Here is an 11,962-nt window from a genome sequence, read left to right as displayed (position 1 = left end):
TATGTCTTTCTCACACACCGGAGAACAGAACTGTGCACAGTATTCTAAGTGTGGTCGAACTAGTGACTTGTATAGAGGTAAAATTATGTTCTCCTCATGAGCATCTATGCCTCTTTTAATGCATCCCATTATTTTATTTGCCTTAGTAGCAGCTGCCTGACCAGTAGCGTAGCTACCAGGGGGGCAGGGGGTGCGGCAGCCCCGGGCCCACAGCTCACAGGGGCCCACCTGGAGCTACACTTAATTAGCTTGGTGATAGAGCAGGAGATACGATCTCCCTGCTCTACCTCGGGCAGGGGCTGGAGACAGGCAGTGCAGCTTTGCCCCCTCCCCCCAGTGCTGACACTGTACCTGTGTCCAGCAGACACGCCCACATGCACGCTCAGTGAAGTGAACGTGTCTGTGGCAGAGAAGTCAGGACCATGGCGCTGGGGCTTCCCTCCAGAGAGGAGCAGGACAGGGGACACAGTGCTGTAAGTAACAGCTCACACTTCTGTCTGTAGTGGCCTGAGGTGTCTGCACTGCGCAGGGAGGAGGTGACAGGACGCTGCTTCTCTCCAGAAGACCCATCCACATACTGTATCTGCACTATCTGAGACACTGTAGAGCAGCTGGATCTAATGGTTCCTCAGACAAGACTGGTCAGTAATGTGCACTGATAGACGTGACCCCGGCTGCAGGACCCCACAGATGAGGATACACGTCTCCTTTTTATATATAGGAAAGAAACATTTCCTCATCTGTGGGGTCCTGCAGTCGGGGTCACGTCTATCAGTGCACATTACTGACCAGTCTTGTCAGTATATATACCTTGGATTTACTGATATGAGATCATACAGACACTGGACTGATAGATCCTGACCCCGGCTATAGGAGATAGATATATATGTATATATATATATGTATATGTATATATATATGTATATATAAATATATATATATATATATATGTATGTATGTATATATGTATGTATGTATGTATATATATATATGTGTATATATATATATATACCGTATATACTCGAGTATAAGCCGACCCGAGTATAAGCCGACCCCCCTAATTTTGCCACAAAAAACTGGGAAAACTTATTGACTCGAGTATAAGCCTAGGGTGGAAATGCAGCATTTACCGGTGAATTTCAAAAATAAAAATAGATCATTATTTCCCCATAGCTGTGCCATATAGTGCTCTGCACCGTTCATATTTCCCCATAGGTGTGAACCATATAGTGCTCTGCACCGTTCATTGTGCCCCTTAGCTGTGCCATATACGGTGCTCTGCACCGTTCACTGTGCCCCATAGCTGTGCCATATACGGTGCTCTGCACCGTTCACTGTGCCCCATAGCTGTGCTGTGCCATATACGGTGCTCTGCACCGTTCACTGTGCCCCATAGCTGTGCCATATACGGTGCTCTGCACCGTTCACTGTGCCCCATAGCTGTGCTGTGCCATATACGGTGCTCTGCACCGTTCACTGTGCCCCATACATAGCTGTGCTGTGCCATATACGGTGCTCTGCACCGTTCACTGTGCCCTATAGCTGTGCTGTGCCATATACGGTGCTCTGCACCGTTCACTGTGCCCCATAGCTGTGCTGTGCCATATACGGTGCTCGGCACCGTTCACTGTGCCCCATAGCTGTGCTGTGCCATATACGGTGCTCTGCACCGTTCACTGTGCCCCATAGCTGTGCTGTGCCATATACGGTGCTCTGCACCGTTCACTGTGCCCCATAGCTGTGCTGTGCCATATACGGTGCTCTGCACCGTTCACTGTGCCCCATAGCTGTGCTGTGCCATATACGGTGCTCTGCACCGTTCACTGTGCCCCATAGATGTTCCACATAAATTTGTGCCGCCGCTGCCGCAATAAAGAAAAAAAAACACATACTCACCTCCCTTGATTGCAGCTCCCGGCGTCTCGTTCCGGCGCCTCCATCTTCCCGGCGTCTCTGCTCTGACTGATCAGGCAGAGGGCGCCGCGCACACTGTATGCGTCATCGCGCCCTCTGCCTGAACAGTCAGAGAGCAGAGACGCCGGGAAGATGGAGGCGCCGGCCGGGAAGATGGAGCGGCGCCCGGCGGCTGGAACGAGGACAGGTGAATATGCTATACTCACCTAGTCCTGGCGATCCTCGCGCTGTCCCCTCCTGTCTTCGGTGCCGCAGCTTCTTTCTCTATCAGCGGTCACCGGCACCGCTGATTAGAGAAATGAATAAGCGGCTCCGCCCCTATGGGAGGTGGAGCCGCTTATTCATTTCTGTAATGAGCAGTCCCACGTGACCGCTGAAGAGAGGAAGAAACTGCAGCGCCGAAGCCCGTGGGACGGCAGGGACAGCGCGAGGATCGCTGGGACTAGGTAAGTATACCTCAGCGCCCTCACCCCCTCACCCGCCGACCCCACCGCTACCGTGACTCGAGTATAAGCCGAGGGGGGCACTTTCAGCCCAAAAATTTGGGCTGAAAATCTCGGCTTATACTCGAGTATATACGGTATATATATGTATATATATATGTATATATATATAAATATATATATATACATATATATATATATATATATATATAATGCAGTCCTATAGCCGGGGTCAGGATCTATCAGTCCAGTGTCTGTATGATCTCATATCAGTAAATCCAAGGTTGTAAACACAAAACCCCCATTATAAAACCTTTTATTAAAATAAAAGTTTCAGTGAGTTTATACAGTGTGATAAATAGCCAGACAGAAGAAAAAAGCATCATAAGTAAGTGTGTATAGAAAATCACATATGGGTGCGGGCCCCTGAACATATACTCAGTCTAGACAACAAGACCCCAAAGGGGGAGAAGGGAAAAAGAGGGGAGTAGACGAGCCAGGGGGTGTACTTTCTTCTTTAGAAGTAATATTCTACCTCCCCCTCTTTCTTCTGGTTGGCTCCTTTCCAGTGGCGTAACTACAAAGTTAGGGGCCCCGGTGCGAACTTCCAAATGGGGCCCCCCCCCTGCAGCCCTGCCATACAACTCAATGTAACCCCCATAGAATAATGGCCACACATGATGCTCAATACTGTATAACGGCCACCACACATGATGCTCCATACTGTATAATGGCCACACATGATGCTGCATACTGTATAACGGCCACACATGATGCTCAATACTGTATAATGACCCCCCTCCTGTATGCATGGCTCATCTCCCTCCTATCCCATATACATAGCTCATATTACCCCTCCTGTATGCATGGCTCATATTCCCCCCTGCATGGCTCATATTCCCCCCTGCATGGCTCATATTCCCCCCTGCATGGCTCATATTCCCCCCTGCATGGCTCATATCCCCCCCTGCATGGCTCATATTCCCCCCTGCATGGCTCATATTCCCCCCTGTATGCAGGCTTAGCTCTCCGCTCCTGCTCGGCGCGCCGGCTTATGTCCTCCTTCATCCCCCCCCCCGTTCCCCCGTCCCCCCATCCCCCCGTCCCTCGTCCCTCATACTCACCTGTCTTCCCACTGCACGGCCGTGCCGACATCCCTCACGCTCTGTCCCGACTCCAGACGGCGGCGCCGGCGCAGCACCTTCTTCCTGCTTGAGCGGTCATGTGACACCGTTCATTAAGATCATGAATATGCGCATATTCATGATCTTAATGAGCGGTGTCACGTGACCGCTCAAGCAGGAACGAGCTGCAGTGCAGACGCCGAGACCATCGCTGGAGCAGGGTGAGTATTCAAGGCAGCGGCGGCGGCGGGGAAGGGGGGGGAGGCCCTGGAGCGGGGGGAGGCACTGCCAGTCCGAGCCTGCCTGCCGGGCCCGGGCCCCTGACCTGCCGGGCCCGGTCGCACTGGCGACCGCTGCGACCACGGTAGTTACGCCACTGCTCCTTTCCTTTTCCATCTTTGGGATCTTGTCCAGACAACAGTATTTTTTTAGGGTTAGGCTACTTTCACACTTGCGTTATTAGGCGTACATCGCAATGCGTCGTTTTGGAGAAAAAACACATCCTGAAAAGTTGCCCGCAGGATGCGTTTTTTCTCTATTGACTTGCATTAGCAACGCATTGCGACGTATGGCCACACATCGCATCCGTCGTGCAACGGATGCGTAGTGTTTTTGGCAGACGCGACGCACAAAAAAAGTTCAATGTAACTTTTTTTGTGCGTCGTGACCGCCGTTTTCGACCGCGCATGCATGGCCGAAACTCTGCCCCCTCCTTCCCGCTAATCGCAATGGGCAGCGGATACGTTGTAAAACTGCATCCGCTGCCCACGTTGTGCTACATTTAACACACTGTCCAGCGGTACATCGGGCTGACACATGGCGATGGCCCCGTACCGATGCAAGTGTGAAAGTAGCCTTACTTGGATAAATTCTGGAAGCTATACCAATACACTGGCCCCTATACGCACCCACTGGCTGTTTCTATTTTCTTCTATTTAGCTCTTTGTTGAGTATATCAGGCCTGTAAAAGTAGCAGCCCACAGACAGGGACAGACAGTGACCAGATTCTAAAGAGTGGGAGCTATTGCAAGTGCCATTATACAGCATGGGAGCTACTGCGGGGGTCATTATACAGTGTGAGAGATAATGCAAGGGCCGTTATACAGTTTGGAAGCTGCTGTCGGGCCATCATACAGTGTAGGGGCGTATATACAGTGTTGGGACCACTGTGGGGGCTGTAAAGGGTTTGGGGCTACTGTGAAGGCACATAGACATTTTAGTATGTAAGAGCACAATGGTGGCATTACTATGTGAAGCAGTATGAGGAACAATGCTTTTGTACCACACAGCAGGTGCAGTAATAGGGACCTATATGGAGCAGCCGCTCAGTATTGGGGTATCAGGTGCAGTAATAGGGACACATACGGCAGAGGCTCAGTATTGGGGCATCAGGTGCAGTAATAGGGACACATACGGCAGCAGTGGCTGAGTATTGGGGTATCAGGTGCAGTAATAGGGACACATACGGCAGCAGTGGCTCAGTATTGGGGCATCAGGTGCAGTAATAGAGACACATACGGCAGCAGCGGCTCAGTATTGGGGTATCTGCTGCAGTAATAGGGACACATACGGCAGCAGTGGCTCAGTATTGTGGCATCAGGTGCAGTAATAGGGACACATACGGCATCAGCGGCTCAGTATTGGGGTATCTGCTGCAGTAATAGGTACACACACGGCAGCAGCGGCTCAGTATTGGGGTATCAGGTGCAGTAATAGGGACACATACGGCAGCAGAGGCTCAGTATTGGGGCATCAGGTGCAGTAATAGGGACACATACGGCAGAGGCTCAGTATTGGGGCATCAGGTGCAGTAATAGGGACACATACGGCAGAGGCTCAGTATTGGGGCATCAGGTGCAGTAATAGGGACACATACGGCAGCAGTGGCTCAGTATTGGGGTATCAGGTGCAGTAATAGGGACACATACGGCAGCAGTGGCTCAGTATTGGGGTATCAGGTGTAGTAATAGGGACACACACGGCAGCAGCGGCTCAGTATTGGGGTATCAGGTGTAGTAATAGGGACACATACGGCAGCAGCGGCTCAGTATTGGGGTATCAGGTGCAGTAATAGGGACACATACGGCAGCAGCGGCTCAGTATTGGGGTATGAGGTGCAGTAATAGGGACACATACGGCAGCAGCGGCTCAGTATTGGGGTATCAGGTGCAGTAATAGGGACACATATGGCAGCAGTGGCTCAGCATTGGGGTATCAGGTGCAGTAATAGGGACACATACGGCAGCAGTGGCTCAGTATTGGGGTATCAGGGGCAGTAATAGGGACACATATGGCAGCAGAGGCTCAGTATTGGGGTATCGGGTGCAGTAATAGGGACACATACAGCAGCAGTGGCTCAGTATTGGGGTATCAGGGGCAGTAATAAGGACACATACGGCAGCAGCGGCTCAGTAGATGGTGATGGGGCTGGAATATGAGAAGTGAAATGTGTCTTTGTTATATTCTCTGTAGCCGAGTAGTTGCTGGAAGAAGTTGTCATGTCGGTCTGGGTCAGTTGGAAAAGACGGGAAAAGTGACGACTCCATCAGAAAGAACGTCAGTGGTAAGTCACCATCTGTAACTGTGCAGTGATCTATGTTCCGTAGGACTGGCAGTGATGGTCTTTGTGGAGTTTTTTTTAGTTACAGGGGGATCATCGGCTGAGGTTCTTATACACGCAATTACAGTGCCACACCGTAGTTGTAGTCAGGGGTTAGGGGCCCACTCAGATATCTCGCCCCCCCTGAGCTGAACCCCTAGCTACGCCTCTGTGCCTGACACTGGCCACAGAATATGAGTTTGTCATCCACCCATACACCCAGGTCTTTTTCATTGACGGTTTTGCCCAGAGTTTTAGAATTAAGCACATAGTTATACATCTTATTACTTCTACCCAAGTGCATGACCTTACATTTATCCCCATTAAAGCTCATTTGCCATTTATCAACCCAAGCTTCTAGTTTACATAAATCATCCTGTAATATAAACTTGTCCTCCCCTGTATTGATTACCCTGCAGAGTTTAGTGTCATCTGCAAATATTGAAATTCTACTCTGAATGCCCCCTACAAGGTCATTAATAAATATGTTAAAAAGAAGAGGGCCCAATACTGACCCCTGTGGTACCCCACTGCTAACCGCGACCCAGTCCGAATGTGTTCCATTAATAACCAACCTTTGTTTCCTATCCCTGAGCCAACTCTCAACCCACTTACATATATTTTCCCCTATCCCCATTATTCTCATTTTATGTGTAAACCTTTTGTGTGGCACCGTATCAAAAGCTTTTGAAAAGTCCATATACACTACATCTACTGGGTTCCCTTGGTCCAGTCCGGAACTTACCTCTTCATAGAAGCTGATCAAATTAGTCTGACATGAATGGTCCCTAGTAAACCCGTGCTGATACTGGGTCATGAGGTTATTCCTCTTCAGATACTCCAGCATAGCATCCCTTAGAATGCCCTCCAGGATTTTACCCACAGTAGAGGTTAAGCTTACTGGCCTATAATTACCGAGTTCAGTTTTTGTCCCCTTTTTGAATATTGGTACCACATTTGCTATACGCCAGTCCTGTGGCACAGACCCTGTTATTATGGACTCTTTAAAGATTAAAAATAATGGTCTATCAATGACTGTACTTAATTCCTGCAGTATTCGGGGTGTATCCCATCCGGGCCCGGAGATTTGTCAATTTTAGTGATTTTTAGACGCCGCCGTACTTCCTGCTGGGTTAAGCAGGTGACACTTAATGGGGAATTTTTGTTATCACTGATCATATTGTCTGCCATGGGATTTTCTTTTGTAAATACTGATGAAAAAAAGTCATTTAGCATATTGGCTTTTTCCTCATCCTCATCCACCATTTCACCCAGACTATTTTTAAGGGGGCCAACACTATCATTTTTTAGTTTCTTACTATTTACGTAGTTAAAGAATATTTTGGGATTATTTTTACTCTCTCTGGCAATGAGTCTCTCTGTCTCAATCTTCGCTGCCTTGATTTGCTTTTTACAGACTTTATTTAATTTTCTGTATTTATTTAATGCCTCATCACTACCTACTTCCTTTAATTCTCTAAATGCTTTCTTTTTGTCACTTATTGCGCACCTTACAGCTCTATTTAGCCATATTGGTCTCCTCCTATTTCTGGTATGTTTATTCCCATACGGTATATACTGTGCACAGATCCTTTCCAGGATGCTAATAAACATCTCCCATTTTCTTTGTATATTTTTATGTCTCAGGATATCGTCCCAGTTAATTGCACCAAGATCATCTCTCATCCGTTGGAAATTTGCCCTCCTGAAGTTTAGAGTTCGTGTAACCCCTCTACTGCACATCTTATTAAAGGATACATGAAAACTTATTATTTTGTGATCACTGTTGTGAATTCTGTGATCAAGCTCCCTCCTGTGGTCACGAGTGGTACTGCGGCTTCTGAGTTTCCTTCCTCAGGTGATGAGGTTAAGTCGTTAGGTGCTGCTCTATTTAACTCCACCTAGTGCTTTGATCCTGACCTCCAGTCAATGTTCTAGTATTGGTCTTGCTTCCTCCTGGATCGTTCCTGTGGCCTGTCTGCTCAGCATAAGCTAAGCTCTGCTTGTGTTACTTTTGTTGCTATATTTTCTGTCCAGCTTGCTTTTTTGGTTTTGCTTGCTTGCTGGAAGCTCTGGGACGCAGAGGGAGCACCTCCGTACCGTTAGTCAGTGCGGAGGGTCTTTTTGCCCCTCTGTGTGGCTGTTTGTAGGTTTTTGTGTTGACCGCAAAGCTATCTTTCCTATCCTCGGTCTATTCAGTAAGTCGGGCCTCACTTTGCTAAATCTATTTCATCTCTGTGTTTGTATTTTCATCTTACTCACAGTCATTATATGTGGGGGGGCTGCCTTTTCCTTTGGGGAATTTCTCTGAGGCAAGGTAGGCTTATTTTTCTGTCTTCAGGACTAGCTAGTTTCTCAGGCTGTGCCGAGTTGCATAGGGAGCGTTAGGCGCAATCCACGGCTACCTCTAGTGTGGTTTGATAGGTTTAGGGATTGCGGTCAGCAGAATTTCCACGTCTCAGAGCTCGTCCTATGTTTTGTGGTTTTTGTCAGGTCACTTGTGTGCTCTGAACTTCAAGGTCCATTGTGGTTCTGAATTACCTATTCATAACAGTACTGGAGGCCAAAAGTACTATGCTTCTCAATAGAGGGAAAAAAGAAGTTCTGAGACCATTTTTTTTTCTTTGCACTGTGTTTTGCCTTTTTTTTCCCCTAGACATTTGGGTGGTTCAGGACACAGGTGTGGTGATGGACATTAAAGGTCTGTCTTCATGTGTGGATCTTCTCACTGCAAGAGTACAAAATATTCAAGACTTTGTGGCTCAGAATTCTATGTTAGAGCCAAGAATTCCTATTCCTGATTTGTTTTCTGGAGATAGAGCTAAATTTCTGAGTTTCAAAAATAATTGCAAACTGTTTCTGGCGTTGAAACCTCGCTCCTCTGGTGACCCAGTTCAACAAGTTAAGATTATTATTTCTTTATTACGTCGCGACCCTCAAGACTGGGCATTTTCCCTTGCGCCAGGAGATCCTGCATTATGTAATATTGATGCGTTTTTTCTGGCGCTCGGATTACTGTACGATGAACCTAATTCAGTGGATCAGGCAGAGAAAAATTTGCTGGCTCTGTGTCAGGGTCAGGATGAGATAGAGATTTATTGTCAGAAGTTTAGAAAGTGGTCTGTGCTCACTCAATGGAATGAATGTGCTTTGGCAGCAATCTTCAGAATGGGTCTCTCTGAAGCCCTTAAGGATGTCATGGTGGGATTTCCTATGCCTGCTGGTCTGAATGAGTCTATGTCTTTGGCCATTCAGATCGGTCGACGCTTGCGTGAGCGTAAATCTGTGCACCATTTGGCGGTATTATCTGAGCATAAACCTGAGCCTATGCAGTGCGATAGGACTTTGACCAGAGCTGAAAGGCAAGAACACAGACGTCAGAATGGGCTGTGTTTCTACTGTGGTGATTCCACTCATGCTATCTCCGATTGTCCTAAGCGCACTAAGCGGTTCGCTAAGTCTTCCACCATTGGTACGGTACAGTCGAAATTTCTTTTGTCCGTTACTTTGATCTGCTCTTTGTCTTCCTATTCTGTCATGGCATTTGTGGATTCAGGCGCTGCCCTGAATTTGATGGACTTGGAGTTTGCTAGGCGCTGTGGGTTTGTCTTGGAGCCCTTGCAGTGTCTTATTCCATTGAGAGGAATTGATGCTACGCCTTTGGCCAAGAATAAGCCCCAGTATTGGACCCAGCTGACCATGTGCATGGCTCCTGCGCACCAGGAGGATATTCGCTTTCTGGTGTTGCAAAATCTGCATGATGTGGTCGTGTTGGGGTTGCCATGGCTACAAGTCCATAATCCAGTATTAGATTGGAAATCAATGTCTGTGTCCAGCTGGGGTTGTCAGGGGGTACATGGTGATGTTCCATTTCTGTCTATCTCATCATCCACCCCTTCTGAGGTCCCAGAGTTCTTGTCTGATTACCGGGATGTATTCGATGAGCCAAAGTCCAATGCCCTACCTCCGCATAGGGATTGTGATTGTGCTATCGAGTTGATTCCTGGTAGTAAGTTTCCTAAGGGTCGACTGTTTAATTTATCTGTACCTGAGCACGCCGCTATGCGGAGTTACGTAAAAGAATCCTTGGAGAAGGGTCATATTCAGCCGTCGTCATCGCCATTGGGAGCAGGGTTCTTTTTTTGTGGCCAAGAAGGATGGTTCGCTGAGACCTTGTATTGATTACCGCCTTCTAAATAAGATCACGGTCAAATTTCAGTACCCCTTGCCGCTGCTATCTGATTTGTTTGCTCGGATTAAGGGGGCTAGATGGTTCACCAAGATAGATCTTCGTGGTGCATATAATCTTGTGCGTATTAAACGGGGCGATGAATGGAAAACTGCATTTAATACGCCCGAGGGCCATTTTGAGTACCTAGTTATGCCATTCGGACTTGCCAATGCTCCATCAGTATTTCAGTCCTTTATGCATGACATCTTCCGAGAGTACCTGGATAAATTCCTGATTGTATACTTGGATGATATTTTGGTCTTCTCGGATGATTGGGAGTCTCATGTGAAGCAGGTCAGAATGGTGTTCCAGGTCCTGCGTGCTAATTCTTTGTTTGTGAAGGGATCAAAGTATCTCTTTGGTGTTCAGAAGGTTTCATTTTTGGGGTTCATTTTTTCCCCTTCTACCATCGAGATGGACCCTGTTAAGGTCCAGGCCATTTATGATTGGACTCAGCCGACATCTCTGAAGAGTCTGCAAAAGTTCATTGGCTTTGCTAATTTTTATCGTCGCTTCAGCAATAATTTTTCTAGTATTGCTAAACCATTGACCGATTTGACCAAGAAGGGTGCTGATGTGGTCAATTGGTCTTCTGCTGCTGTGGAAGCTTTTCAAGAGTTAAAGCGTCGTTTTTCTTCTGCCCCTGTGTTGTGTCAACCAGATGTTTCGCTTCCGTTCCAGGTTGAGGTTGATGCTTCTGAAATTGGAGCGGGGGCTGTTTTGTCGCAAAGAGGTGCTGATTGCTCGGTGATGAAGCCATGCGCCTTCTTTTCCAGGAAGTTTTCGCCTGCTGAGCGAAATTATGATGTTGGCAATCGAGAGTTGCTGGCCATGAAGTGGGCATTCGAGGAGTGGCGTCATTGGCTTGAAGGAGCTAAGCATCGCGTGGTGGTCTTGACTGATCACAAGAACTTGACTTATCTCGAGTCTGCTAAACGGTTGAATCCTAGACAGGCTCGTTGGTCGCTGTTTTTCTCCCGTTTTGACTTTGTGGTTTCGTACCTTCCGGGCTCTAAAAATGTGAAGGCGGATGCCCTGTCTAGGAGTTTTGTGCCCGACTCTCCGGGTTTGCCTGAGCCGGCGGGTATTCTCAAAGAGGGAGTAATTGTGTCTGCCATCTCCCCTGATTTGCGGTGGGTGCTGCAAAAATTTCAGGCTAATAAACCTGATCGTTGCCCAGCAGAGAAACTGTTTGTCCCTGATAGGTGGACGAATAAAGTTATCTCTGAGGTTCATTGTTCGGTGTTGGCTGGTCATCCTGGAATCTTTGGTACCAGAGATTTGGTGGCTAGATCCTTTTGGTGGCCGTCTCTGTCGCGGGATGTGCGTTCTTTTGTGCAGTCCTGCGGGATTTGTGCTCGGGCTAAGCCCTGCTGTTCTCGTGCCAGTGGGTTGCTTTTGCCCTTGCCGATCCCGAAGAGGCCTTGGACACATATCTCTATGGATTTTATTTCGGATCTCCCCGTCTCTCAAAAAATGTCGGTCATTTGGGTAGTTTGTGATCGCTTCTCTAAGATGATCCATTTGGTACCCTTGTCTAAATTACCTTCCGCCTCTGTTTTGGTGCCATTGTTCTTCCAGCATGTGGTTCGTTTACATGGCATTCCAGAGAACATCGTTTCTGACAGAGGTTCCCAGTTTGTTTCGAGGT

The 11,962-nt window shown here is 47.9% G+C and overlaps 1 long non-coding RNA gene across 1 annotated transcript; it reads left to right on the top strand.

Annotated features, from left to right (window-relative positions):
• The first annotated feature begins 398 nt into the window (after nt 1–398).
• LOC138674269 (uncharacterized) lies at nt 399–7,827 on the top strand. The gene is made up of 3 exons (XR_011320562.1): nt 399–473; nt 5,954–6,044; nt 7,728–7,827. It is a non-coding gene; the product is annotated as an uncharacterized lncRNA (long non-coding RNA).
• Nucleotides 7,828–11,962: the final 4,135 nt, after the last annotated feature.

This window comes from Ranitomeya imitator, chromosome 4, assembly GCF_032444005.1.
Source record: "Ranitomeya imitator isolate aRanImi1 chromosome 4, aRanImi1.pri, whole genome shotgun sequence".
NCBI lineage: Eukaryota > Metazoa > Chordata > Amphibia > Anura > Dendrobatidae > Ranitomeya > Ranitomeya imitator.
The sequence above is the reverse complement of the archived record's forward strand: the minus strand, read 5'-3'. Positions and strand labels throughout refer to the sequence as shown.